Source organism: Xiphophorus couchianus, chromosome 23 (genome assembly GCF_001444195.1).
Source record: "Xiphophorus couchianus chromosome 23, X_couchianus-1.0, whole genome shotgun sequence".
Classification (NCBI taxonomy): domain Eukaryota; kingdom Metazoa; phylum Chordata; class Actinopteri; order Cyprinodontiformes; family Poeciliidae; genus Xiphophorus; species Xiphophorus couchianus.
This window is the reverse complement of record NC_040250.1, coordinates 28,674,785-28,699,103: the sequence shown is the minus strand read 5'-3', so window position 1 is coordinate 28,699,103 and position 24,319 is coordinate 28,674,785. Positions and strand designations below refer to the sequence as shown.

Here is a 24,319-nt window from a genome sequence, read left to right as displayed (position 1 = left end):
TAAGCGGTTTGATGCTCAAACACATGAACAGCTGTGCCTCTATATAGCTCAAATATTCAGAAGTTCACAAAGGCATAAAATCATCATCTGGTCTTCCTGTCATTGCCTAAAGGCATAATAATGCCAGTGTGTGTCACTCATTATTCTGGCATTTAGCAAATGAAAATAATGATAGAAATCCTAAGTGACCTAAAACAGAAAAAAGCTCAATCTGAACTCAAGTCAGAAAGTAAGCAAAAAAAAGAGCTTCTATTTGTACAGCGTCTGTAAATTTCTGGCTTTCGCTCATGTACGACAGAGACAACTGATTAGTCATTATTTTTAAAAAAAAAGAATATTTTCATGTTCTATTTAGATTTTGATGGCGATTCCTCCTTGTCGAATTAAAGTCTGCTTGCATGATTTCACATTTGTATGAGCTCTCAGTTCACCCACTCAAATGTCAGCAGTGCCACAGTTTTCCCACAGTACATCAAAGTGGGAAGATTAAAACGTCAGCTGCACCCTGCGCCTCGCTGTATATCTGTGTATGTGACCACAGCAAAGACAGCAGTGATGATCCAACCCTCACAGCTGAGTGGCTGGTACATATTGAGCTGTAAAAAACAGCCAGCGGGCATGTCCTTGGATCAAAGCCCCACCTCATACACTTAACGACATATATGCCCTCTTTGCGTTATGCGTTTGTGACCGTGTGTATCTCAATGGTACCTATTATGAAACGAGGACAAGAGAGATATGCAGAAGCACATAGAGGTTGTCTTTATTAGCTACAGAAATTGACAGAATATAACAGGTTAGTTATAATGAGGCATTGTTATGATTTGTTGAGAATCAGACAAGGACAAATATTTCGGACATTACATTCAGCCAAAGAAAGGTTGTCAGTAGCTGCGTTTTAATTGACCATGTAATTGTGCAAAGTAGAATTACGGAAATAAATTGACTTAATGGAAACATGCCAATTTCAAAGAAACTCTGGGGCTTTGATAAAAAGTTTTTTGTGGTATAATGAGGTGGATTTTTGGTTGTATCGAAATTAGTGTCACAAAGCTGCAGTGGGAACAATTTTTTCGCTTCCCAAAGGTCATGGGATCATGACTGGCAAAAAAGACGAAGATGATGACAGGAAGTGGCAGGATGACTGACTTCTTCATGTGTGATTTTAATTGTGTTTCATATATATCGGAAACACCACAATTGAAAAATACTTTTCTTTTTTTCTGTTTTTCTTTTTTTTTTAAATCAGCGGATCATCAACATTTCCAATGGAAACGTGGCTAACATTGCAGTTCTTTCTCCAACACCACTCCCCTCACGCCTGCAACCTGTTAGCCAATCAGCTCCGGTCTTTTGCTCCAGCATTCTCTCTCCCAGCATTTATCCTCTCCTCTTTCACTGACCCCTCGCTTATTTCTCCTGTTAATCTCCCTTTGCTTCATGTTCCTGGACTTTGTTCCCTGCGGACTCCAAACAGTTTTTGTATTCTCAATTAAAACGTTTTTTTCCTTGTTATCGCCTGGTTGCCAGCTTGCATTTTGTTCCCCTTCCTGCACACCCATCATGACAACATCCTATTTTCTAATTTCATAATTTCTCACCCAACAGGCTTAAAAGCTTTTTTACTAAACATGTTTCTCAGTTTTTATAGGCATCAAGACAATGTGCACTGAGCTGTAGTAGATGCATTTGAACAATTCTTGTTAAGTTGTCAAACATCTAAATTATTCCTCAGAAATAATTTTAGTTCCACGCCAAACTGAGCCTGTCTGCTCTGTTAAAGATCTGCAGTGAGAACATGGGTTGCTACCATAAGTCAGAAAATACATTATTCACTTCTTCAAATGGATTCCTCTTGACTTCACCTTATTAAAATCAACTCTGATTTGGTCATCAGAGGACACCAAATCAAAACTGACCTGTCTTTGATTCTCAATGCATGCTTTCAGGAAATGTAGTTTTTCTGCAGTAAAAAAACAAAACTTTTTTCACTAAATATTAAAAGGTTGGTGAACACTACATGTGCTAATGTCTGTCATGTTGAATGGAGTCTTACTGAAACTGTTGTGCAGTTGAAAGCAGCAGAAAAGCTGAGAGTGGAAAGGAATTTGTAAAGGAATTCATTTATTTATTATAAAGAAATAAAGTAGCTACAGAGAGAAAAAAATAAAAAAACAGAATCTCAATTAGCTTTTTAAGTGCTAAACTAGTACTGGATTTCCTCCTACTGTCATGTTGGGTTTCTTTACCCACATGTAGAACAACCAGAGGAGAACAGGAATCAGTTAAATGATGCTTATTTAAACAATATGAACAGATTAGTTGAGAGAATATGATCCCTGGGACAGGCTCACGGAGTCGTCTGCACACTAGGGGACAGCAGAAGGAGATGGTGAGTTTGCGGTATTTGGAAATGGGAACTGCAAGATGAATTGGACTGATCTTACTTGTTCTGATGATAATTTCCTTCAAGGAGAGGGGAGACTGCGGGTTCAGGGTCTTGGGGACTTTGTGCGTGTCTTCGAGGTGATCCAGGTTCCAGAGGGTGGGCTTGGTTGAGCTGGTTCCGGGTGAATATGTGGAGGCTGCGGTGGAGGGCGAGCAGGTAAGTTCAGGTGTGGAGGAAGACAGAGGAGCGGTCCGACTGCCAGCTGGAGAATCCAGGAACTGCTTGTGATCAAACTGAGGGGAAGATGGAACTCGGGCAACCAATGGGTAACGATTAGTGATGGCAACACCGATGCGTCGACGCATGCGTCAATCCCATAGACAAAACCCCGTGTCGGTGAGCGTATTGTCAAAAGAATTCTTGATCTTTTATGGTACAGCGTCAACTATGGAGCCTCAAGGCAAAGGAAAGGTTTCGTAGTTTGGGACCATTTTGATCTTACGTCAGAAAATAAGGTATTGGTTATCACTTCGTTGTTTCATCCAGTTCTTTTCAATTTCTACTTGATCTATCTGAATCCAAATTCAGCTGAAATTGACTCTTAGTTTACTTTCATATTATGTTCTGCAGGTTAAGTGTTGCATATGTTTGATAGAACTGCCTTATTTAAATAAATCCACCTCCTCAATGCTGAGGCATTATAGAGCCAGACTATCAGAATGAAGTTCCAGATACACCTAGGATGAACTCAGGTATACATTTGTAGCCATTCTACAAATTATAAATGATTTCATATAAATGTACCGTTTACTTCATTTTTTTCTACAGCAGGAGAAGTTGTGTCAAAAGAAGCATAACAAACAAAATTTCCAAATGTTGGAAAAATTTATGTTTTTCAATGAAAATTTGAGGGGAAAAAGAAAGAAAAAAAAATCAGTCCGCAAGCATCCTCATTCCAAACATGTTCACTTAAAGGTACATGTTCACATTATTTATTGACTGCATCTAATAATATCAAATATATTTTGAATTTAACTGAAGATATGACATAATACACTATATAATATACAATAAAATACAATGACTTAAATCTTATTGTATAGACTAGGTCATCAAATCAGTTTGTCAACTATGTTGCCTGTAGGGATTTTTAATGTCCAGCAGGTGTCAGTATTCAGTGACACAGTATCAACACAGTATCAATACAGTTTCGCTATGGGTCGAAACGCTTCATGAAGCCTCATTTACCCTTAACTAGTAGCGATCCACGGCGTTACTAGGGGAGAGAATCCAGATAGGCAGAACAAGGTCTTCACAGGGAGTATCCACGGCATCACAAGGAAACTGAGAGAAGGGAGGCAACCAGAATAAATTACCAAGAGTCGCTTCTTGGGAAAACACAGAGAGTTACCTCAGGGGGGCTCAGAGTACCATTAATGGCAAACACTCAGGCGCTGAAGTGCTGGCAGTTTGCTCCTCTTAAGCTCCAGGATAATGAGATGATGAAACACAGGTGCGCTGAACAGCGGGCACGCCCCACCAGGAGAGCAGCCTCTGTCACCATCTAGTGGATAAAGGAAGAAGCAGGAGGCAAACAGGAAAACACAAAGAAGACCAAGAACCCCGGTTTCCAACATCTACAAATGTAAGTGGACATGATGGTACTCTGTTTTTTTTTCTTTTTTTTTCTTCAATTTTGCTCCCCTATTTTACAACATAGTCAGGTTCTGATGCTCTAATTTCTGCTGCAGCACCAGCTACTTTCTCTGAAAATCATCAACAGTTGATGCTTTTACAGTGCAGCTAATAACACCATGATTCAAGCCAACACCAGGCAGATGAAGGCAGAAAACAGTTAAATCTCTTAGCAGTCAGAAAAAGAAGATCTTATAATATCTAAGGTATATGAGCTCAAGCTGCGCTCAGTTCTTTTCTGGCAAATTCCGTAACTACTTATGTGTAAATCTCTACCCAGGGAGAACAATCAAACAGAAAAACACAAGCAGGAGAAATGACAGCTGTATCAGTTAAAACTGCCAGCATCTTTCTTGCGATATTTAGAAAAGGTTTACTTAAAATTTGCTTGACAGTTTGATGGAAACAGAACCTTGCTCTGGTGTGTTTCTTTCCTTGCACCAATTTGAACAAACTGGTTATCCTCCATTGTGGGGATTGTATGGTAACATCTGGTGTCAAACTGGATGTTTTAACTATAGAATCACTTTAACCTGTTGCAGGTCAAATTGACCCGTTTTAAAGTTTAAGATTTTTAAAAAAATACTTGGAAGTATTTTTTTTGCATGAAACTTTTTCTGTGTGTCTTAATAGGTGCACTCTACATATAAATTGAAAATGTATTCATTTTACACATTTGCACCCCCCTAGCCCCCCGGGTCTACTTTTTACATAGATACTGATTTGACTGCTGGGTCAAATTGACCCGACAGTCAAATTGAAGGGTAAAAAAGATTTTAAAAAATGTCCAATTCCATATGTTTCCTTGTAGCTATGAACCATATTTCACCACACACACACACAAACACACTACACAACACGCCTACATGCGCATGTGCACCCCCACAAGCCCACTTTTTCACTATTCTCTTTACTTCACTAGGAAACTGCGAGAAAGCAGGTATTCATACAACTTTTGACGGGAACATTTTCTGGAGAAACTCCACCCACACTGAGTGACAGCAGAAGTGAAGGAAAACATAAATACTCTCTGCATGACTCATTTGTCTTGATTTTAATCAGCGGGTCAATTTGACCCAGAACAGTATGTGTGTCTCAAGTTCAATTATAAAGATCACCCATTGAAAAGAAAATCAAAATGTAATATAAACATTTTTTCAAAAGATCAATTTCAAGGAAATTATTGTTTTTTGTGTGTCTAGGTTTTTTCCAGTGGACATAAAAAAATGTAAATTCGATTTTTTATGTCCAAATGAGTAAATGAGTAGGTTGTCGTCATTTTTATTTCTCCCTTTATTTGTGAGAAATAAAAAAAAACATAGTTGCACAAATATTGATTGAAATGGTTAGTATTGGAATTAATAATCAGATACAAAAATGCTTTTGAGGAATTTTTTGGTTTCTGACACTATTGCATGATTAGACACTCCCCGGGTCAAATTGACCCACAAACATTATTGCTGTAGCTACCTCAGAAACGAACATAACAGGAGGGTTAAGTTTCAATTTCCATACCTGAGGGGCCAGAGATGGCAACATAACCCGTTTACACTAAATTATCAATACCAGCCATTTTATTTGAAAATGTTCAGATGTTTACTGTACCAGGTTAGAAATTTAGTTTTAGCCTTGATCTCACTATCTATCTATCTTTCAACCGTCTTCATTGTTGCTTGATTTCCTCTTCTCTGTCATCTTCTCTGCCTCCCATTCCTCTCCCTTTAACTGCCTCTTGCATCATTGCCTTTCTTACTGCTTGTATTGCATTGGTAATTTTTCAGGGCTTTCTTGTCTCCCTCTTATCTCCTTTTTCATTTCTTTTCCAATAACTTCTCTGTGTTGTCTCGTGCCATTTGTCTTGAGTTGCATTGATGTAGATGAGCCTCCGCCCTCCAATGACATACACTTTTTTGTTGAAGGTGGCCTCTGCAGGAAACAATGGGGCAAGAGAATGTTTCACGTGGTTACATCACATTAAACCCAAATTTAAGAACGCTATCTTGAACGAATCTTCTACAGAGGTCAGCATGCACTTTGTCAGAGTAGATGAAAAAGTTGAGAGTGTTTTAAAAGTGTGTCTAAGGCCGTTATTGGTTTAAGTAGAGAAACTCCCTGGACGCACACAACAGTTTCTTTGTACTGTCAGTACACAGAAGTTTGCTATATAGGCTTTGTAGTGTGCAGTGCTGTTTGTAAAGTTACACTGTAAAGAATTAACAGAAACGACTTGGGTTATTTTGCCTGTCTTAACAGACAAAAATGTGGAGTTTTAAAAGTCATATACTCACCATTCTTTTATAAATGTCACTATTTACTGAATATTAAGTTAGCAAATTTACAAACATATTTAGTTAAGCTAAATATTTAGCTCCAATATCCTGTATACACACACACCCACCCACCCACACCCCTTATATATATTTATATACGTATATATATATATATATATATAGCAAGCTACATACTTAACTCCAAACTAAATATATAAGTAGCACTGATCTTATATTTACCATGAATATTTAGCTTTAAGGTAAATTTCTTAGTTTAGAGCCAAACTAAATATTTAAGGTGCATTGATATTTATCTTTAAATATTTAGATTTTAGCTGAATATTTGGCATGGAAACTAAATATTTAACTTGCTAACTAAATATTTAGTTAGAAGAAAAACATGTAATTACAAACTAAATATTTATCTTGCTAAATAAATAGTAGGTCTGGAACTAAATATTAAGTTTGAAGCTATATATTTAGTTAGAAAAACAAATATTTAGGTTGCTACGTAAATATTTAGTTTGAAACGGGGACATTTATACGTGAATGAATAACAACCTGAAAATATGATTTTGAAAAACGAACGCACTTTTTTTCTTATGACAAGTTCAATATCCCAAAATATGGCTGTTAATTGTGGACTGTGTAAGTATAGAAATGGCACCCCATCATTTTATGTTGCCCACTTATATATATATTTTTTAAGATTTAATACATTTTAGTTATTTTTTACATTATTTAATAAAAAATTTTAAATGCACATCCATGGTGGATTTGTACTATATAAATTTAGGTAATTTGTGTGTAATTTGTTTTTACTACAAACTAAACCACAAACAGTTGCAATGCAAAAAAAAGTGGTTGCTATTAATTTTTTAAAAAACATACAATATTTTTACGTGTTGTATGTTAAAAAAACGGACAGGTAAATAATTATTTTTAAATGCAAATGAATGTCAGTATTCTAGCACATAGTTTGTGCATATTTGTGTTTTTGCATGTATGTTTAAGTCAGTTGTCTTTCATATCAACTTATTAAACCATTTGTGTGTTTCTCTGTGTGGCCTGGCCAATACAAAATGATAGTTATAATATTGTTTAAATATTAATATTAATATTAGGAGAGATGATAAATTGCAGTAAGTAGGGAGATGTAACCCTGTAAACCAGAACAGATGAGATTCCTGTCACCATATCAGATCAGCCACGGTTAATCATTTTCTACTTATTCACTGATGACAGTGATGTTGGTCTGATCTCCATAGGCTGCATATTAATCTTAATCTAATATAATTAAATGTCAACATTGACAATTTTTCACAGTTTGTTTAATTAGTTTCATTTAGTGACCTAAAGTCTTAAGCATGCACCTCATTTTACCTGTAATGAGGTGGGAGTTGTTTTATTTTAAGCTTTATTCGAATCATAGATCTATTTTCACAGAAAAGAAGGACAATCACATCTACCCCCTGTGTTTTAAATATGGAAAAATATTTCTTTGTCCTCAGCTGATTGCAAATAAAGCTCTTTCTTTTTGTCTGCGTCCCGATCTCAATCCAGCTCTCCTTCATCCGGTAATTGGCTCTGACAGCATGGAGGGCCCCCGTGTCGCGCCGAGCGCTCGCATTACTGAACTGAAAATAATAATCATCATTTCTCTGCCTGAGAATTACCGTACATACTGTCTAAGGTGGTGTGTCAGGTTTGAAGCTGCATCTTTGGCCTATTCTTCTGTTGCTATGGAGATGGCGCAGTTGTAAAGCTCCACATTTCAGTCGGCCTCGGAGAAACGAATGCTGTGAATATAGCTGAATTGCTGATCTCGTCCTGTGTTGTGTGAGTTTTCAAGGTTTCAGGACGTTTCGGAACTTTTTCACTGACAGGTCCTCGGATTCAGCCGAGTGTTACCGAGGTGCCTTTATGGCCCCACAGGCTGACAGAAGACAGAATTAGAATGTTTACTTTCACAGACAGGGGAACCACTGTCCTTTTCTCAGACTGCTGGGAACACTTGGCAAAACTTCAAAAGCACCAATTTATCTTTCTTGAATCCAACATATGGAAATATCTCAGACGTAAGCAAAATCATTTCATCTAAATGGATGGGTGTTTTTGTACAACCTTTATACTTTTTTATTCATTCCAGTTTTCTGTCTAATCCTATTTATGTCCCACCTTTGAATGACCCCGGTAATGATTGTGTTTCCTTCCTGATTGCAGTCATGGACATTAAAGCACCTTTGTCCTCAATTTCAGCAGCAACATAATCACATATGATGTGTGAATGCCTATGAAGGCTTTAAAGCACAAAAGCAATCATTTTATCTAACCTCAGCACAGAAAAAAGGAGGAGAAATTAAGTAGCTTGAGAACGCTGCCAAGTTTACTGAATAAAAATGTTAAATTGAAATTACAGTCACTGATAAAACAGGTGAGGACATTTGAATGACATCTAGTCCATTTGTAATTTTAACCAATTCAATTTCTCTTTAGGTGGCATTTTTAGGTCGCGCACTAGGGGGCAGTATCAATCACATCTGAACTGACACTGGTAAAACTGCGAGTGAAGATCATGAAAGAATATCTCATGTATATGAGTTATTCATATACATGAGATATTCACCTTTTTTCACTCCAGAAGGTGATAGAGGACGTCTTTCACCTTCTGGAGCAAATAATCATATCACAAAAGGCAAAAAACAAAATGTGTTTGTTCGACTGGGTGTTGGTTTTAATAATGCTTCTTGGTAATAAATAGAAAGTGTTTAAAAGCTTGTCTGGTTCAGGACTTGTTATGTATTTTTCAGGCACAAAATTGTCATATTATAGCTCAATAAAGTAACTATGTTATCTTCAGTTATTTGTAATTTAACACCTTGAAATTAGGCTTCTGTCTCTTTAAGAAGCTCCTGCTCTTTCTGAAACTCCGCCTTCAGGAAGTCATCACAACATGGCTCCTCTATTAACCCTTTAACGACAGTTTTACCAGCGTTTCACTGAGAAGTAGCTCCTATAATGAGCAGTTCCACCAAATGTTTGCTAACTGCAGCTGGCTAGTCTGACTTATCGAGTGAACAAAATTACTTGTGTGATTTTAATTGCGTTTGTTATTTAATGGAAACACCGCAAATAGGAAACTGTTTTTGTTTTTCAGCATTAGCGGAATACCAATGTTTTGCACACATTTGCAATGGAATCTCAGCCTAAATGCATCACATACATCTGCTGCTCTTGCTACAGCCCATTTTTGTGTGTCTAAGCAGATAGGTTGTTACAATTTATGTTTAAAATTCAAAAAGCAGAGAGTGACAGAGAGTGTTGTAGTAAGTGGATGAGTGAACATTTTCATTTTTGGAATCTTATTTTGAATCTAGAATCTTGGCCCTGTAGGTGTGCTGCGTTAAAACTGAGGGAACTGAGGACACGCAGGGTGGTGAAAATGGCTCCTGCGGTCGAAGCACATCTTATATAACCGCTTTTAATGCATTTATGTATAACTGAACTCATAAGCACTGAGCCTTTTCTCTTCATTGCTGCCTGTGACCAGCTTTTGTCCAAAAAAAGCCCTAAACAGCACTCTCCTTCCTTCCCATTCTTCTCCACAGGGATGGGCTCTATGGGTGGGAAGCAATCCCTTTGCACTTTTATAACATTTCCTTCAATGATAAATCAATTTCTCAGAAACGGAAAACACGGTAACCCCTTCCACCCCCAAATTGGGTTTCTTTATCATTCTGAGAGTCAGATAAAAATAATTTCAAAAAATAATAAGTACCGAGGGATTGGAGACCATTAGCTGGTGAAATCAGGCTGAGCACATTCGATCAGGCTGCTTATCTGCTGTTAATTACCATTGTAATGGAGCAGAGTGCTAGATCCGCTCTCGTCCCCGTTTCTTCTCTCCCTGCATGCGCCCGCCTCTTTATCGGCCTCTTTGCGTGTTGAGAAATGCTAATAAGCTCCGAGTTCCTTCAAATCTTGTTCGTCCTTTCCCGGTCACACTCAGATATACATCAGCTTGTTACCCTTTTCAGATGAGTCACCGTCTGTCTTCTCTGTGCATCATAATAAGGAGCTTAGTCACTTCTGGAGTCCCAGATCTGCAGGAGCATCATTTAGGGAACATTAGAAAACAACACTTACTCAGCTTTGTTTCTGCTTGATGTTTTCAGGGTTAAAGAGAATCCCGGCCTACTGTCAACTGCATCATGAGTTGACAGTAGGCCGGGACCACTGAGAGTCCAGTGCTGCCATCTGTTTCCAATTCCTTTCAGCTCGGAGGACTTTACAGCACTTGCTTGGGGTGCTATTGCAACATGCTCCTCTGCCTTTCTCTGTCAGATCATTCCTTTGTGTTGATTTTCTTAGTTCTTTTTGGTGTTGTGCTGTTTGTGTTTTTGATTTGTACCAACGATTTAAAACTGAAAAATGCTGTTTAGCATCTCAAGGCTTCTAACAGTAACTGATCTACAATCCCAAATCGCAAAGCTGTTGATAAGGAGGCTTCATGGATGCAAAGCACAAAGAAAAAGGAAAAACCGTACAACTTTAAAGGGGCATTATCATGTATTTTTCAGGCACTTTGCACTGTTATCACTACATGTTGGATACACTGTGTTTGTTAATGCAGATCAACAGCAGGCCAAACTCAATTTTCATGAGCCAGGAAACAGAGCTTCTTGCTCCTTTATTACAGTCTTCTTGACAGCTTACAATTCTTTGCAATTGTTGCTTGAATAGCTCGATGAAAGGGTTGAGTGAAACTATAAAACAAACAGAAACAATATGCATCAGTTTTCTTATGTGAAATAAATGCACCAAATAACACTGCTAGTGCCAGAACCATACATTAGAATTAACCTTATCTGTTACTAGTAATAAACAGTCATTTTAGAGATCTTTTCATATGTTAATTAGATCATTAGCATCATTGCTATGCAACAAAGCTCTTGGGCAATTTCTGGAATAAACACATCCACAAAACAATCTCTAAATAAGCTTGTTATAAAACACATTTCAAACAGAACAAAGATTGGACTTACAGCCGTTGCTTTCGAAGGTGTAAATAAAGATTTAGGACACAGGAAGCGAAGTTTGCACATAGATATACAGGCTTTCTCTGTAAAAGTGTCTTAACTGACTACTGCTTCTGTTAACCATAATGCAATGCGACCTCAGAATTCATCTTCATAATAAAATGCATACAATAGGTGTGTAGAAGCTTTTTTTTAAATTAAATTACCATCTTTTAAACATAAATTGTTATAAATGATAAAAAATTTGATCACTAAATCTTTATGAACTATTTCTAACTTTTAACCTTGGGCAGAACGCACATATAGCACAATCAAGGGGCTATGTTATCTTTAGTGCATAAAATATGCTTTACGTATCAAACAGTATTTAAGAGACATATGACCTTGTAATATAAGGCCTTGAAATTGTACTTTTGTCTCTTTAAGAATTCCTACTCGTTCTGAACGTCTGTCTTCAGGACAGCAAAAAGTCCAGTGTTGATTCAAATCCCAGAGTTGATTTTAACACTTTTCAGGGTTTATATTTGCCCACACTGTTCAGAGTTAAATTAACACTTTCAAAATGGTCACATTTTTAACAGTGAATCAGAGTGGAATGCAATGGTTAACACTAATAAAATAACAAAAATTAACTACTTTGTTAGTGTTAATTTAACACTTTCGGGGGTTTGGTATTTACTCCAAAACATGTTACTTTACGATTCTGGTTAAAATTAGTTATAATTTTTTTAAAAAACTAGAACAAGTAAATCAATTTTAAACACTTGTTTTATTTTTGCAGCTGTGTTTTCAACATTTTTAGCTGTTGTACAATGAAAAAACATTCATTAGCAATCCATATAGGTTTTGAATATCAAAATACTTTTAGATCTGGCAATTTTACAAGATCTTTCACTATAAATAGCCTTTAAAGCATTAAAATGAACAAAGGTCTCTGAATAGCTGAAATAAATAATTGTCAACTAAAAATAAATAACTTATCTTGCTCTTAAGTCCCTAACTCTGGGTGATTCCTTCATTTTGCAAACATCAATGTCATACACTCCAAAACATTTATAAAAATTCATTAATGCAGCATCATAAAAGACATAAAACACAAAATGTCTTTTGAATAACTCAAATTAGTGAAAAATGTTTGACTTAACATAAATTTAAAAATGTAAAAACACACCCATTTATGTCTATTAATCTTGTGAGCCACCAGTATGTTCATTTCTCTTCTTGTGGCATCACTGAGGGTTTCTGTTGTTCCACACTCTTGCAGAACTTCTTCACCACCAGACATCTTTTATATTACATTTTCAACTGGCAATGAAATTAAGAATAATTACAGAAAAGAAAATAGATGGAGACATTTCGATTACCCACACATGGCACAAGAGGTTTAAAGAGTTTAGGGACACAGTGAAATCATGTTACCTTTTTAGCAGACACTCCAATATCAGCATTGTCACCTTTTTGCTTCTTGCACAATATCTCACCTGTGATAGTATTGAAATTGATATATTTAAGATGAAGTTTGAGAAAGGCAGAGAAGCAGATGAACATTCTGAGAACTCTGAAGGAGAAGCCAAAACATCCTTTTCTAAAATCTTTTTGATGCTTGTTTTTATTTGCTTTTATATCTCGCCATCATGGCAGAAAACGTTCAGCATAACATCAACTTGTCTACTGAGGGCACTGAATGTTTCTCCATCAACTTCAGCATCTGTTGCATTCTTGGATGCACTCTGTTTCCAGCCATCTCACGGCAACACTCAAGAGAACCAATTCGAGTTCCATGGTGTATTGTTTTGCTCCCGAAATCCAGCCATTAGAGTCCAAAATGTACTCAGATGAGAACCTTTCAAATGGACTGAGTTTCTGTAGTGTAGTGGTTATCACGTTTGCTTTACACGCAAAAGGTCTCTGGTTCGACACCAGACAGAAACATAATTTGTAAGTTATGCTTCACTTCACTTTGGTTCGTGTAGGTTCTATTGTGTAATGGTGGCACTCTGGACTCTGTTTCCAGCCATCTCATGGCAACACTCAAGAGAACCTTCATACTTTAATCTCACATCTTCAATGTTGAAACCTCAAACTGAAACACCGCCTAACAGATCAGTTTCCGTAGTGTAGTGGTTATCACGTTTGCTTCACACGCAAAAGGTCTCTGGTTCGACACCAGACAGAAACAGTTTTGTCATGTACTGTTCATGACAGGTGGTTGAAGGTCAAGTAGAGATCCATGGTGTAATGTTTTGCTCCCGATATCCAGCCATTAGAGTCCAAAATGTACTCAGATGAGAACCTTTCAAATGGACTGAGTTTCTGTAGTGTAGTGGTTATCACGTTTGCTTTACACGCGAAAGTTCTCTGGTTCGACACCAGACAGAAACAGATTTTGTAAGTTATGCTTCACTTCACTTTGTTTCGTGTAGGTTCTATTGTGTAATGGTGGCACTCTGGACTCTGTTTCCAGCCATCTCATGGCAACACTCAAGAGAACCTTCGTACTTTAATCTCACATCTTCAATTTTGGAACCTCAAACTGAAACATTGCCTAACAGATCAGTTTCTGTAGTGTAGTGGTTATCACGTTTGCTTAACAAGCAAAAGGACTCTGGTTTGAAACCAGACAGAAACAACTTTTGTAATGTTTTGCTTTTCAGAGGGTGTAGTGAGACAACAAGTATCTTCCCCTTTGGTAATGGTTCTTATCCCATCAACTTCAATGCAGGGATCTTTGAAATCTAGGCTACTTCAATAGTGTTTAAACATGGTGGTTCTATGGTGTAATGGTTAGCACTCTGGACTCTGAATCCAGCAATCTGAGTTCAAGTCTCAGTAGGACCTTTTCTCTCTTCTCCTCAATTCTTCATTTTAATTTTTGATTTCAGTGTTAGTTTTTTACTATCATGTGAAAATAGGAAGAAGTATAAGTCTGTCCGTTTGTTCACCAAGTTACTGTGTGTCCTCCGAGAGGATCTGTGGTATAACTATTTGACATTTGTAAGCAAGGGTTCCATGGTGTAATGGTGGCACTCTGGATCCAGCCATCTCAGTGCATGCCTAAGGAGAAGCTTCATACTTTAATCTTACATCTTCAATTTTGGAACATGAAAATAAAACATTGCATATCAGTTTCTGTAGTGTAGTGGTTATCACGTTTGCTTCACACGCAAAAGGTCTCTGGTTCGACACCAGACAGAAACAGTTTTGTCATGTACTGTTCATGACAGGTGGTTGAAGGTCAAGTACAGTTCCATGGTGTAATGTTTTGCTCCCGAAATCCAGCCATTAGAGTCCAAAATGTACTCAGATTAGAACCCTTCAAAAGGACTGAGTTTCTGTAGTGTATTGGTTATCACGTTTGCTTCACACGCAAAAGGTCTCTGGTTCGACACCAGACAGAAACAGTTTTGTCATGTGCTGTTCATGACAGGTGGTTGAAGGTCAAGTAGAGTTCCATGGTGTAATGTTTTCCTCCCGATATCCAGCCATTAGAGTCCAAAATGTACTCAGATGAGAACCTTTCAAATGGACTGAGTTTCTGTAGTGTAGTGGTTATCACGTTTGCTTTACACGCAAAAGGTCTCTGGTTTGACACAAGACAGAAACAGATTTTGTAAGTTATGCTTCACTTCACTTTGGTTCGTGTAGGTTCTATTGTGTAATGGTGGCACTCTGGACTCTGTTTCCAGCCATCTCATGGCAACACTCAAGAGAACCTTCATACTTTAATCTCACATCTTCAATTTTGAAACCTCAAACTGAAACATTGCCTAACATATCAGTTTCTGTAGTGTAGTGGTTATCACGTTTGCTTCACACGCAAAAGGTCTCTGGTTCGACACCAGACAGAAACAGTTTTGTCATGTACTGTTCATGACAGGTGGTTGAAGGTCAAGTAGAGTTCCATGTTGTAATGTTTTGCTCCCGATATCCAGCCATTAGAGTCCAAAATGTACTCAGATGAGAACCTTTCAAATGGACTGAGTTTCTGTAGTGTAGTGGTTATCACGTTTGCTTTACACGCAAAAGTTCTCTGGTTCGACACCAGACAGAAACAGATTTTGTAAGTTACGCTTCACTTCACTTTGTTTCGTGTAGGTTCTATTGTGTAATGGTGGCACTCTGGACTCTGTTTCCAGCCATCTCATGGCAACACTGAAGAGAACCTTCGTACTTTAATCTCACATCTTCAATTTTGGAACCTCAAACTGAAACATTGCCTAACAGATCAGTTTCTGTAGTGTAGTGGTTATCACGTTTGCTTAACACGCAAACGGACTCTGGTTCGAAACCAGACAGAAACAACTTTTGTAATGTTTTGCTTTTCAGAGGGTGTAGTGAGACAACAAGTATCTTCCCCTTTGGTAATGGTTCTTATCCCATCAACTTCAATGCAGGGATCTTTGAAATCAAGGCTACTTCAATAGTGTTTGAACATTGTGGTTCTATGGTGTAATGGTTAGCACTCTAGACTCTTAATCCAGCAATCTGAGTTCAAGTCTCAGTAGGACGTCTTCTCCTCAATTCTTCATTTTAATTTTTGATTTCAGTGTTAGTTTTTTACTATCATGTGAAAATAGGAAGAAGTATAAGTCTGTCCGTTTGTTCACCAAGTTACTGTGTGTCCTCCGAGAGGATCTGTGGTATAACTATTTGACATTTGTCAACAAGGGTTCCATGGTGTAATGGTGGCACTCTGGATCCAGCCATCTCAGTGCATGCCTAAGGAGAAGCTTCATATTTTAATCTTACATCTTCAATTTTGGAACATGAAAATAAAACATTGCATATCAGTTTCTGTAGTGTAGTGGTTATCACGTTTGCTTCACACGCAAAAGGTCTCTGGTTCGACACCAGACAGAAACAGTTTTGTCATGTACTGTTCATGACAGGTGGTTGAAGGTCAAGTACAGTTCCATGGTGTAATGTTTTGCTCCCGAAATCCAGCCATTAGAGACCAAAATGTACTCAGATGAGAACCCTTCAAAAGGACTGAGTTTCTGTAGTGTATTGGTTATCACGTTTGCTTCACACGCAAAAGGTCTCTGGTTCGACAGAAACAGATTTTGTAAGTTATGCTTCACTTCACTTTGTTTTGTGTAGGTTCTATTGTGTAATGGTGGCACTCTGGACTCTGTTTCCAGCCATCTCATGGCAACACTCAAGAGAACCTTCATACTTTAATCTCACATCTTCAATTTTGGAACCTCAAACTGAAACATTGCCTAACAGATCAGTTTCTGTAGTGTAGTGGTTATCACGTTTGCTTAACACGCAAAAGGACTCTGGTTCGAAACCAGACAGAAACAACTTTTGTAATGTTTTGCTTTTCAGAGGGTGTAGTGAGACAACAAGTATCTTCCCCTTTGGTAATGGTTCTTATCCCATCAACTTCAATGCAGGGATCTTTGAAATCAAGGCTACTTCAATAGTGTTTGAACATTGTGGTTCTATGGTGTAATGGTTAGCACTCTAGACTCTGAATCCAGCAATCTGAGTTCAAGTCTCAGTAGGACGTCTTCTCCTCAATTCTTCATTTTAATTTTTGATTTCAGTGTTAGTTTTTTACTATCATGTGAAAATAGGAAGAAGTATAAGTCTGTCCGTTTGTTCACCAAGTTACTGTGTGTCCTCCGAGAGGATCTGTGGTATAACTATTTGACATTTGTCAACAAGGGTTCCATGGTGTAATGGTGGCACTCTGGATCCAGCCATCTCAGTGCATGCCTAAGGAGAAGCTTCATATTTTAATCTTACATCTTCAATTTTGGAACATGAAAATAAAACATTGCATATCAGTTTCTGTAGTGTAGTGGTTATCACGTTTGCTTCACACGCAAAAGGTCTCTGGTTCGACACCAGACAGAAACAGTTTTGTCATGTACTGTTCATGACAGGTGGTTGAAGGTCAAGTACAGTTCCATGGTGTAATGTTTTGCTCCCGAAATCCAGCCATTAGAGACCAAAATGTACTCAGATGAGAACCTTTCAAATGGACTGAGTTTCTGTAGTGTAGTGGTTATCACGTTTGCTTTACACGCAAAAGGTCTCTGGTTTGACACAAGACAGAAACAGATTTTGTAAGTTATGCTTCACTTCACTTTGGTTCGTGTAGGTTCTATTGTGTAATGGTGGCACTCTGGACTCTGTTTCCAGCCATCTCATGGCAACACTCAAGAGAACCTTCATACTTTAATCTCACATCTTCAATTTTGAAACCTCAAACTGAAACATTGCCTAACATATCAGTTTCTGTAGTGTAGTGGTTATCACGTTTGCTTCACACGCAAAAGGTCTCTGGTTCGACACCAGACAGAAACAGTTTTGTCATGTACTGTTCATGACAGGTGGTTGAAGGTCAAGTAGAGTTCCATGGTGTAATGTTTTGCTCCCGATATCCAGCCATTAGAGTCCAAAATGTACTCAGATGAGAACCTTTCAAATGGACTGAGTTTCTGTAGTGTAGTGGTTATCACGTTTGCTTTACACGCAAAAGTTCTCTGGTTCGACACCAGACAGAAACAGATTTTGTAAGTTACGCTTCACTTCACTTTGTTTCGTGTAGGTTCTATTGTGTAATGGTGGCACTCTGGACTCTGTTTCCAGCCATCTCATGGCAACACTGAAGAGAACCTTCGTACTTTAATCTCACATCTTCAATTTTGGAACCTCAAACTGAAACATTGCCTAACAGATCAGTTTCTGTAGTGTAGTGGTTATCACGTTTGCTTAACACGCAAACGGACTCTGGTTCGAAACCAGACAGAAACAACTTTTGTAATGTTTTGCTTTTCAGAGGGTGTAGTGAGACAACAAGTATCTTCCCCTTTGGTAATGGTTCTTATCCCATCAACTTCAATGCAGGGATCTTTGAAATCAAGGCTACTTCAATAGTGTTTGAACATTGTGGTTCTATGGTGTAATGGTTAGCACCCTAGACTCTGAATCCAGCAATCTGAGTTCAAGTCTCAGTAGGACGTCTTCTCCTCAATTCTTCATTTTATTTTTTGATTTCAGTGTTAGTTTTTTACTATCATGTGAAAATAGGAAGAAGTATAAGTCTGTCCGTTTGTTCACCAAGTTACTGTGTGTCCTCCGAGAGGATCTGTGGTATAACTATTTGACATTTGTCAACAAGGGTTCCATGGTGTAATGGTGGCACTCTGGATCCAGCCATGCCCTGCGACAGACTGGCGACCTGTCCAGGGCGTACCCCGCCTCCCGCCTGGAACGTAGCTGGAGATGGGCACCAGCAACCCTCCCGACCCCATTAGGGACAAGGGTGAACAGACAATGGATGGATGGATGGATGGATCCAGCCATCTCAGTGCATGCCTAAGGAGAAGCTTCATATTTTAATCTTACATCTTCAATTTTGGAACATGAAAATAAAACATTGCATATCAGTTTCTGTAGTGTAGTGGTTATCACGTTTGCTTCACACGCAAAAGGTCTCTGGTTCGACACCAGACAGAAACAGTTTTGTCATGTACTGTTCATGACAGGTGGTTGAAGGTCAAGTAGAGTTCCATGGTGTAATGTTTTGCTCCCGATATCCAGCCATTAGAGTCCAAAATGTACTCAGATGAGAACCTTTCAAATGGACTGAGTTTCTGTAGTGTAGTGGTTATCACGTTTGCTTTACACGCAAAAGGTCTCTGGTTCGACACCAGACAGAAACAGATTTTGTAAGTTATGCTTCACTTCACTTTGTTTCGTATAGGTTCTATTGTGTAATGGTGGCACTCTGGACTCTGTTTCCAGCCATCTCATGGCAACACTCAAGAGAACCTTCATACTTTAATCTCACATCTTCAATTTTGAAACCTCAAACTGAAACATTGCCTAACATATCAGTTTCTGTAGTGTAGTGGTTATCACGTTTGCTTCACACGCAAAAGGTCTCTGGTTCGACACCAGACAGAAACAGTTTTGTCATGTACTGTTCATGACAGGTGGTTGAAGGTCAAGTAGAGTTCCATGGTGTAATGTTTTGCTCCCGATATCCAGCCATTAGAGTCCAAAATGTACTCAGATGAGAACCTTTCAAATGGACTGAGTTTCTGTAGTGTAGTGGTTATCACGTTTGCTTTACACGCAAAAGTTCTCTGGTTCGACACCAGACAGAAACAGATTTTGTAAGTTACGCTTCACTTCACTTTGTTTCGTGTAGGTTCTATTGTGTAATGGTGGCACTCTGGACTCTGTTTCCAGCCATCTCATGGCAACACTGAAGCGAACCCTCGTACTTTAATCTCACATCTTCAATTTTGGAACCTCAAACTGAAACATTGCCTAACAGATCAGTTTCTGTAGTGTAGTGGTTATCACGTTTGCTTAACACGCAAAAGGACTCTGGTTCGAAACCAGACAGAAACAACTTTTGTAATGTTTTGCTTTTCAGAGGGTGTAGTGAGACAACAAGTATCTTCCCCTTTGGTAATGGTTCTTATCCCATCAACTTCAATGCAGGGATCTTTGAAATCAAGGCTACTTCAATAGTGTTTGAACATTGTGGTTCTATGGTGTAATGGTTAGCACTCTAGACTCTGAATCCAGCAATCTGAGTTCAAGTCTCAGTAGGACGTCTTCTCCTCAATTCTTCATTTTAATTTTTGATTTCAGTGTTAGTTTTTTACTATCATGTGAAAATAGGAAGAAGTATAAGTCTGTCCATTTGTTCACCAAGTTACTGTGTGTCCTCCGAGAGGATCTGTGGTATAACTATTTGACATTTGTCAACAAGGGTTCCATGGTGTAATGGTGGCACTCTGGATCCAGCCATCTCAGTGCATGCCTAAGGAGAAGCTTCATATTTTAATCTTACATCTTCAATTTTGGAACATGAAAATAAAACATTGCATATCAGTTTCTGTAGTGTAGTGGTTATCACGTTTGCTTCACACGCAAAAGGTCTCTGGTTCGACACCAGACAGAAACAGTTTTGTCATGTACTGTTCATGACAGGTGGTTGAAGGTCAAGTAGAGTTCCATGGTGTAATGTTTTGCTCCCGATATCCAGCCATTAGAGTCCAAAATGTACTCAGATGAGAACCTTTCAAATGGACTGAGTTTCTGTAGTGTAGTGGTTATCAAGTTTGCTTTACACGCAAAAGGTCTCTGGTTTGACACAAGACAGAAACAGATTTTGTAAGTTATGCTTCACTTCACTTTGTTTCGTGTAGGTTCTATTGTGTAATGGTGGCACTCTGGACTCTGTTTCCAGCCATCTCATGGCAACACTCAAGAGAACCTTGGTACTTTAATCTCACATCTTCAATTTTGGAACCTCAAACTGAAACATTGTTTAACAGATCAGTTTCTGTAGTGTAGTGGTTATCACGTTTGCTTAACACGCAAAAGGACTCTGTTTCGAAACCAGACAGAAACAACTTTTGTAATGTTTTGCTTTTCAGAGGGTGTAGTGAGACAACAAGTATCTTCCCCTTTGGTAATGGTTCTTATCCCATCAACTTCAATGCAGGGATCTTTGAAATCTAGGCTACTTCAATAGTGTTTAAACATGGTGGTTCTATGGTGTAATGGTTAGCACTCTGGACTCTGAATCCAGCAATCTGAGTTCAAGTCTCAGTAGGACCTCTTCTCCTCAATTCTTCATTTAAATTTTTGATTTCAGTGTTAGTTTTTTACTATCATGTGAAAATAGGAAGAAGTATAAGTCTGTCCGTTTGTTCACCAAGTTACTGTGTGTCCTCCGAGAGGATCTGTGGTATAACTATTTGACATTTGTCAACAAGGGTTCCATGGTGTAATGGTGGCACTCTGGATCCAGCCATCTCAGTGCATGCCTAAGGAGAAGCTTCATACTTTAATCTTACATCTTCAATGTTGAAACCTCAAACTGAAACACCGCCTAACAGATCAGTTTCTGTAGTGTAGTGGTTATCACGTTTGCTTCACACGCAAAAGGTCTCTGGTTCGACACCAGACAGAAACAGTTTTGTCATGTACTGTTCATGACAGGTGGTTGAAGGTCAAGTAGAGTTCCATGGTGTAATGTTTTGCTCCCGATATCCAGCCATTAGAGTCCAAAATGTACTCAGATGAGAACCTTTCAAATGGACTGAGTTTCTGTAGTGTAGTGGTTATCACGTTTGCTTTACACGCAAAAGGTCTCTGGTTCGACACAAGACAGAAACAGATTTTGTAAGTTATGCTTCACTTCACTTTGTTTCGTGTAGGTTCTATTGTGTAATGGTGGAACTCTGGACTCTGTTTCCAGCCATCTCATGGCAACACTCAAGAGAACCTTCATACTTTAATCTCACATCTTCAATTTTGAAACCTAAAACTGAAACATTGCCTAACATATCAGTTTCTGTAGTGTAGTGGTTATCACGTTTGCTTCACACGCAAAAGGTCTCTGGTTCGACACCAGACAGAAACAGTTTTGTCATGTACTGTTCATGACAGGTGGTTGAAGGTCAAGTAGAGTTCCATGGTGTAATGTTTTGCTCCCGATATCCAGACATTAGAGTCCAAAATGTACTCAGATGAGAACCTTTCAAATGGACTGAGTTTCTGTAGTGTAGTGGTTATCACGTTTGCTTTACACGCAAAAGGTCTCTGGTTCGACACCAGACAGAAACAGATTTTGTAAGTTATGCTTCACTTCACTTTGGTTCGTGTAGGTTCTATTGTGTAATGGTGGCACTCTGCACTCTGTTTCCAGCCATCTCATGGCAACACTCAAGAGAACCTTCATACTTTAATCTCACATCTTCAATTTTGAAACCTAAAACTGAAACATTGCCTAACAGATCAGTTTCTGTAGTGTAGTGGTTATCACGTTTGCTTAACAAGCAAAAGGACTCTGTTTCGAAACCAGACAGAAACAACTTTTGTAATGTTTTGCTTTTCAGAGGGTGTAGTGAGACAACAAGTATCTTCCCCTTTGGTAATGGTTCTTATCCCATCGACTTCAATGCAGGGATCTTTGAAATCAAGGCTACTTCAATAGTGTTTGAACATTGTGGTTCTATGGTGTAATGGTTAGCACTCTGGACTCTGAATCCAGCAATCTGAGTTCAAGTCTCAGTAGGACCTCTTCTCTTCAATTCTTCATTTTAATTTTTGATTTCAGTGTTAGTTTTTTACTATCATGTGAAAATAGGAAGAAGTATAAGTCTGTCCGTTTGTTCACCAAGTTACTGTGTGTCCTCCGAGAGGATCTGTGGTATAACTATTTGACATTTGTCAACAAGGGTTCCATGGTGTAATGGTGGCACTCTGGATCCAGCCATCTCAGTGCATGCCTAAGGAGAAGCTTCATACTTTAATCTTACATCTTCAATGTTGAAACCTCAAACTGAAACACCGCCTAACATATCAGTTTCTGTAGTGTAGTGGTTATCACGTTTGCTTCACACGCAAAAGGTCTCTGGTTCGACACCAGACAGAAACAGTTTTGTCATGTACTGTTCATGACAGGTGGTTGAAGGTCAAGTAGAGTTCCATGGTGTAATGTTTTGCTCCCGATATCCAGACATTAGAGTCCAAAATGTACTCAGATGAGAACCTTTCAAATGGACTGAGTTTCTGTAGTGTAGTGGTTATCACGTTTGCTTTACACGCAAAAGGTCTCTGGTTCGACACCAGACAGAAACAGATTTTGTAAGTTATGCTTCACTTCACTTTGGTTCGTGTAGGTTCTATTGTGTAATGGTGGCACTCTGCACTCTGTTTCCAGCCATCTCATGGCAACACTCAAGAGAACCTTCATACTTTAATCTCACATCTTCAATTTTGAAACCTAAAACTGAAACATTGCCTAACAGATCAGTTTCTGTAGTGTAGTGGTTATCACGTTTGCTTAACAAGCAAAAGGACTCTGTTTCGAAACCAGACAGAAACAACTTTTGTAATGTTTTGCTTTTCAGAGGGTGTAGTGAGACAACAAGTATCTTCCCCTTTGGTAATGGTTCTTATCCCATCGACTTCAATGCAGGGATCTTTGAAATCAAGGCTACTTCAATAGTGTTTGAACATTGTGGTTCTATGGTGTAATGGTTAGCACTCTGGACTCTGAATCCAGCAATCTGAGTTCAAGTCTCAGTAGGACCTCTTCTCTTCAATTCTTCATTTTAATTTTTGATTTCAGTGTTAGTTTTTTACTATCATGTGAAAATAGGAAGAAGTATAAGTCTGTCCGTTTGTTCACCAAGTTACTGTGTGTCCTCCGAGAGGATCTGTGGTATAACTATTTGACATTTGTCAACAAGGGTTCCATGGTGTAATGGTGGCACTCTGGATCCAGCCATCTCAGTGCATGCCTAAGGAGAAGCTTCATATTTTAATCTTACATCTTCAATTTTGGAACATGAAAATAAAACATTGCATATCAGTTTCTGCAGTGTAGTGGTTATCACGTTTGCTTCACACGCAAAAGGTCTCTGGTTCGACACCAGACAGAAACAGTTTTGTCATGTACTGTTCATGACAGGTGGTTGAAGGTCAAGTAAAGTTCCATGGTGTAATGTTTTGCTCCCGATATCCAGCCATTAGAGTCCAAAATGTACTCAGATGAGAACCTTTCAAATGGACTGAGTTTCTGTAGTGTAGTGGTTATCACGTTTGCTTTACACGCAAAAGGTCTCTGGTTCGACACCAGACAGAAACAGATTTTGTAAGTTATGCTTCACTTCACTTTGTTTCGTGTAGGTTCTATTGTGTAATGGTGGCACTCTGCACTCTGTTTCCAGCCATCTCATGGCAACACTCAAGAGAACCTTCATACTTTAATCTCACATCTTCAATTTTGAAACCTCAAACTGAAACATTGCCTAACAGATCAGTTTCTGTAGTGTAGTGGTTATCACGTTTGCTTAACACGCAAAAGGACTCTGTTTCGAAACCAGACAGAAACATCTTTTGTAATGTTTTGCTTTTCAGAGGGTGTAGTGAGACAA

General features: G+C 38.5%; 39 non-coding genes across 39 annotated transcripts; all 39 read left to right on the top strand.

Moving 5' to 3' along the window:
* The first annotated feature begins 13,252 nt into the window (after positions 1–13,252).
* Positions 13,253–13,325, top strand: trnav-uac (transfer RNA valine (anticodon UAC)). Its single transcript has one exon. It is a non-coding gene; the product is annotated as a tRNA-Val (tRNA).
* Positions 13,326–13,499: 174 nt separating this feature from the next.
* trnav-cac (transfer RNA valine (anticodon CAC)) lies at positions 13,500–13,572 on the top strand. The gene has a single exon. It is a non-coding gene; the product is annotated as a tRNA-Val (tRNA).
* A 130-nt stretch (positions 13,573–13,702) lies between these two features.
* trnav-uac (transfer RNA valine (anticodon UAC)) lies at positions 13,703–13,775 on the top strand. The gene has a single exon. It is a non-coding gene; the product is annotated as a tRNA-Val (tRNA).
* A 174-nt stretch (positions 13,776–13,949) lies between these two features.
* trnav-aac (transfer RNA valine (anticodon AAC)) lies at positions 13,950–14,022 on the top strand. Its single transcript has one exon. It is a non-coding gene; the product is annotated as a tRNA-Val (tRNA).
* Positions 14,023–14,159: 137 nt separating this feature from the next.
* On the top strand, positions 14,160–14,231 carry trnaq-cug (transfer RNA glutamine (anticodon CUG)). The gene has a single exon. It is a non-coding gene; the product is annotated as a tRNA-Gln (tRNA).
* Positions 14,232–14,518: 287 nt separating this feature from the next.
* trnav-cac (transfer RNA valine (anticodon CAC)) lies at positions 14,519–14,591 on the top strand. The gene has a single exon. It is a non-coding gene; the product is annotated as a tRNA-Val (tRNA).
* Positions 14,592–14,721: 130 nt separating this feature from the next.
* trnav-cac (transfer RNA valine (anticodon CAC)) lies at positions 14,722–14,794 on the top strand. Its single transcript has one exon. It is a non-coding gene; the product is annotated as a tRNA-Val (tRNA).
* A 130-nt stretch (positions 14,795–14,924) lies between these two features.
* On the top strand, positions 14,925–14,997 carry trnav-uac (transfer RNA valine (anticodon UAC)). Its single transcript has one exon. It is a non-coding gene; the product is annotated as a tRNA-Val (tRNA).
* Positions 14,998–15,171: 174 nt separating this feature from the next.
* Positions 15,172–15,244, top strand: trnav-cac (transfer RNA valine (anticodon CAC)). The gene has a single exon. It is a non-coding gene; the product is annotated as a tRNA-Val (tRNA).
* Positions 15,245–15,374: 130 nt separating this feature from the next.
* On the top strand, positions 15,375–15,447 carry trnav-uac (transfer RNA valine (anticodon UAC)). Its single transcript has one exon. It is a non-coding gene; the product is annotated as a tRNA-Val (tRNA).
* A 174-nt stretch (positions 15,448–15,621) lies between these two features.
* trnav-aac (transfer RNA valine (anticodon AAC)) lies at positions 15,622–15,694 on the top strand. Its single transcript has one exon. It is a non-coding gene; the product is annotated as a tRNA-Val (tRNA).
* A 489-nt stretch (positions 15,695–16,183) lies between these two features.
* Positions 16,184–16,256, top strand: trnav-cac (transfer RNA valine (anticodon CAC)). Its single transcript has one exon. It is a non-coding gene; the product is annotated as a tRNA-Val (tRNA).
* A 370-nt stretch (positions 16,257–16,626) lies between these two features.
* trnav-aac (transfer RNA valine (anticodon AAC)) lies at positions 16,627–16,699 on the top strand. The gene has a single exon. It is a non-coding gene; the product is annotated as a tRNA-Val (tRNA).
* Positions 16,700–17,188: 489 nt separating this feature from the next.
* trnav-cac (transfer RNA valine (anticodon CAC)) lies at positions 17,189–17,261 on the top strand. The gene has a single exon. It is a non-coding gene; the product is annotated as a tRNA-Val (tRNA).
* Positions 17,262–17,391: 130 nt separating this feature from the next.
* trnav-uac (transfer RNA valine (anticodon UAC)) lies at positions 17,392–17,464 on the top strand. The gene has a single exon. It is a non-coding gene; the product is annotated as a tRNA-Val (tRNA).
* A 174-nt stretch (positions 17,465–17,638) lies between these two features.
* trnav-cac (transfer RNA valine (anticodon CAC)) lies at positions 17,639–17,711 on the top strand. The gene has a single exon. It is a non-coding gene; the product is annotated as a tRNA-Val (tRNA).
* A 130-nt stretch (positions 17,712–17,841) lies between these two features.
* trnav-uac (transfer RNA valine (anticodon UAC)) lies at positions 17,842–17,914 on the top strand. The gene has a single exon. It is a non-coding gene; the product is annotated as a tRNA-Val (tRNA).
* A 174-nt stretch (positions 17,915–18,088) lies between these two features.
* Positions 18,089–18,161, top strand: trnav-aac (transfer RNA valine (anticodon AAC)). The gene has a single exon. It is a non-coding gene; the product is annotated as a tRNA-Val (tRNA).
* A 635-nt stretch (positions 18,162–18,796) lies between these two features.
* On the top strand, positions 18,797–18,869 carry trnav-cac (transfer RNA valine (anticodon CAC)). Its single transcript has one exon. It is a non-coding gene; the product is annotated as a tRNA-Val (tRNA).
* A 130-nt stretch (positions 18,870–18,999) lies between these two features.
* trnav-uac (transfer RNA valine (anticodon UAC)) lies at positions 19,000–19,072 on the top strand. The gene has a single exon. It is a non-coding gene; the product is annotated as a tRNA-Val (tRNA).
* A 174-nt stretch (positions 19,073–19,246) lies between these two features.
* trnav-cac (transfer RNA valine (anticodon CAC)) lies at positions 19,247–19,319 on the top strand. The gene has a single exon. It is a non-coding gene; the product is annotated as a tRNA-Val (tRNA).
* A 130-nt stretch (positions 19,320–19,449) lies between these two features.
* trnav-uac (transfer RNA valine (anticodon UAC)) lies at positions 19,450–19,522 on the top strand. The gene has a single exon. It is a non-coding gene; the product is annotated as a tRNA-Val (tRNA).
* A 174-nt stretch (positions 19,523–19,696) lies between these two features.
* Positions 19,697–19,769, top strand: trnav-aac (transfer RNA valine (anticodon AAC)). The gene has a single exon. It is a non-coding gene; the product is annotated as a tRNA-Val (tRNA).
* Positions 19,770–20,258: 489 nt separating this feature from the next.
* Positions 20,259–20,331, top strand: trnav-cac (transfer RNA valine (anticodon CAC)). The gene has a single exon. It is a non-coding gene; the product is annotated as a tRNA-Val (tRNA).
* Positions 20,332–20,708: 377 nt separating this feature from the next.
* trnav-aac (transfer RNA valine (anticodon AAC)) lies at positions 20,709–20,781 on the top strand. The gene has a single exon. It is a non-coding gene; the product is annotated as a tRNA-Val (tRNA).
* A 137-nt stretch (positions 20,782–20,918) lies between these two features.
* trnaq-cug (transfer RNA glutamine (anticodon CUG)) lies at positions 20,919–20,990 on the top strand. The gene has a single exon. It is a non-coding gene; the product is annotated as a tRNA-Gln (tRNA).
* Positions 20,991–21,275: 285 nt separating this feature from the next.
* trnav-cac (transfer RNA valine (anticodon CAC)) lies at positions 21,276–21,348 on the top strand. The gene has a single exon. It is a non-coding gene; the product is annotated as a tRNA-Val (tRNA).
* A 130-nt stretch (positions 21,349–21,478) lies between these two features.
* trnav-uac (transfer RNA valine (anticodon UAC)) lies at positions 21,479–21,551 on the top strand. The gene has a single exon. It is a non-coding gene; the product is annotated as a tRNA-Val (tRNA).
* Positions 21,552–21,725: 174 nt separating this feature from the next.
* trnav-cac (transfer RNA valine (anticodon CAC)) lies at positions 21,726–21,798 on the top strand. Its single transcript has one exon. It is a non-coding gene; the product is annotated as a tRNA-Val (tRNA).
* Positions 21,799–21,928: 130 nt separating this feature from the next.
* Positions 21,929–22,001, top strand: trnav-uac (transfer RNA valine (anticodon UAC)). Its single transcript has one exon. It is a non-coding gene; the product is annotated as a tRNA-Val (tRNA).
* Positions 22,002–22,175: 174 nt separating this feature from the next.
* Positions 22,176–22,248, top strand: trnav-aac (transfer RNA valine (anticodon AAC)). The gene has a single exon. It is a non-coding gene; the product is annotated as a tRNA-Val (tRNA).
* Positions 22,249–22,385: 137 nt separating this feature from the next.
* Positions 22,386–22,457, top strand: trnaq-cug (transfer RNA glutamine (anticodon CUG)). Its single transcript has one exon. It is a non-coding gene; the product is annotated as a tRNA-Gln (tRNA).
* Positions 22,458–22,742: 285 nt separating this feature from the next.
* Positions 22,743–22,815, top strand: trnav-cac (transfer RNA valine (anticodon CAC)). The gene has a single exon. It is a non-coding gene; the product is annotated as a tRNA-Val (tRNA).
* Positions 22,816–22,945: 130 nt separating this feature from the next.
* Positions 22,946–23,018, top strand: trnav-uac (transfer RNA valine (anticodon UAC)). Its single transcript has one exon. It is a non-coding gene; the product is annotated as a tRNA-Val (tRNA).
* Positions 23,019–23,192: 174 nt separating this feature from the next.
* On the top strand, positions 23,193–23,265 carry trnav-aac (transfer RNA valine (anticodon AAC)). The gene has a single exon. It is a non-coding gene; the product is annotated as a tRNA-Val (tRNA).
* Positions 23,266–23,402: 137 nt separating this feature from the next.
* trnaq-cug (transfer RNA glutamine (anticodon CUG)) lies at positions 23,403–23,474 on the top strand. Its single transcript has one exon. It is a non-coding gene; the product is annotated as a tRNA-Gln (tRNA).
* Positions 23,475–23,754: 280 nt separating this feature from the next.
* Positions 23,755–23,827, top strand: trnav-cac (transfer RNA valine (anticodon CAC)). The gene has a single exon. It is a non-coding gene; the product is annotated as a tRNA-Val (tRNA).
* Positions 23,828–23,957: 130 nt separating this feature from the next.
* Positions 23,958–24,030, top strand: trnav-uac (transfer RNA valine (anticodon UAC)). The gene has a single exon. It is a non-coding gene; the product is annotated as a tRNA-Val (tRNA).
* A 174-nt stretch (positions 24,031–24,204) lies between these two features.
* Positions 24,205–24,277, top strand: trnav-aac (transfer RNA valine (anticodon AAC)). Its single transcript has one exon. It is a non-coding gene; the product is annotated as a tRNA-Val (tRNA).
* The last annotated feature ends 42 nt before the right edge of the window (positions 24,278–24,319 follow it).